Source organism: Nelumbo nucifera, chromosome 5, assembly GCF_055504915.1.
Source record: "Nelumbo nucifera cultivar China Antique chromosome 5, China Antique-T2T, whole genome shotgun sequence".
NCBI lineage: Eukaryota > Viridiplantae > Streptophyta > Magnoliopsida > Proteales > Nelumbonaceae > Nelumbo > Nelumbo nucifera.
Genome location: NC_142653.1, coordinates 41,661,205 through 41,663,120, shown reverse-complemented (window position 1 = coordinate 41,663,120; position 1,916 = coordinate 41,661,205).

Here is a 1,916-nt window from a genome sequence, read left to right as displayed (position 1 = left end):
TAGGGTCAAGACCCCATCCTATCTGCTAATCCATCTCAGAATTCGCCCCTTTAATTAACTAAATGAATAGCCCAGTTCGAAATGGGCTTTAGGCCCATTAAGCTTATGTGCTCACTTAACCTTCCTAACTGCTGCCCAGTTGGGCTTCCTTGTATGGCGTGGGACCCAAGCATTGATCTACACATCAGCCACATGGGTTCGGCCCAGCCTTTGTTACAAGGCCTGGCCGAATACACTGTCAAAGACAGTGCACCCCCTGAAACCCATCGAATGGGCTCTATGGGCCCAACACTTACCCTAAGTGGTCCCTGGGCCAAGCCACCTTGTAACACCCAGGGACTGTGGGCAGATGCAAGATTATCCCATCAGGTATTATCCTCAATGGTCTTACACTTAACCTCTCAACCCATAATGATCACACACTGCCCGACAAGAGGGGACCTCTCCCTCAGCTGCAAGGAACAATGTTGCACTCTCCACTTATATGGATCCCGGGAATTAAAACTTTCTCGCAAACATTTTAGAAACCATAATGTATATACTTTTATATCTCATATAAAATATATTTTGCAAAACAAATCTCACCGGTTGAAATCGGCTGCCAGCAGTCTTGGTTTCCATCAGTGAGAGTGCATCCCCGATCATTACCTATGTCCAACAAAGGGGCTGATCCTGTCACTATGATCACCCACTCAGATGAATTCTCGGACTGTCCCAACATACCCAGGTTTGGACCCCCGCTAAGGATCTCACTGATTGGTATATCAAAGACAGCCCAATCCGACACCTAGTGCAGTATCATAATCGAGTCTAGGGGTCGGGTGTAACTTTCCAGTTTTGCCCATCAATCACAAGGTCCAGGGAAACTGGAAATCTGGTCTAGTTCAAAGATTCAATTAATCTTACACTGTATGTGTCTAGGGTCTCACCCTGGCAGCTGAGACAGGCCACCCCAATCGTCTTGGTGGCACCACAGTGTCAGCCTTGTCAGGATAGGTCTCCCCAGACCGACCCATTGGCTGTGAACAATCTAATCTAACATGAGTCTGATTAAGTGTCCAGTTTAAGGGTATTACATAGAAACATACCAAGGGAACATGAATCAAATATGCACTTTTATTCATTTACAATAAACTCATAAAGTACATCATTCTGATTGAAGCTAAGGGCATACAAAACTGTCTAACATCGGGTTATGCCTCGGCATCCCCGCTCTTGTGCTGACAGAGGTGTAGTTGCCCGAGATCTTTCGTTTCCCGAGTTCTCAACCATGGGACGTTTAGTTTCTAGTCTCAAAAGCCTTTGGTGCCCTTCTAGAGCTAGCCCTTTCCCAGCTAGCTCGATCGTTAAGCCGGAGGATGTGTGGAGTTTCTCGACCGCCCTCAAGCCTTGGTGGGCGGGGGCGTTCTTCGTCCACATTTAGGCTTAGCCATTGTTAGCTGAGTCGGGTAGCTTAGTCGGTGATACGCTAGTCAGCTGGGTGTAATGGGCTCAGCCGTTCGGGGATAGCTAGAGTCAACTCATTTTGCGGTGCAGCTCAGCATGTGTATGTGCGGTGTGTGTGGTTGGCGTGTGTGCGCCTTGGGGTCAGAGCTGTAGCTTAAAAGGAAGGAAACTTTTATTACTTGCAAGTCTACTAGTAGTACATCCTATGATTTCCCAAGTTCCAACTCCTCAATATTGGTCTGCCATCCAGGTCTTTGAGCCTGTAGGTGCTTGGGCCTAGGACCTTGGTGACTCTATACGACCCTTCCCAATTTGGTTCGAGCTTTCCTTCTCCGGGCGCGGGTACTATGACTTTGTAGAGGATGAGGTCACCATCCTCTCTTGTTGTGCTACCATCCTGACATATGCTCAAACCCGAGCTTCCTCAATCAGGTCTAAATCTGCGCGGAGGTCCTCATCGTTCTAGTCTC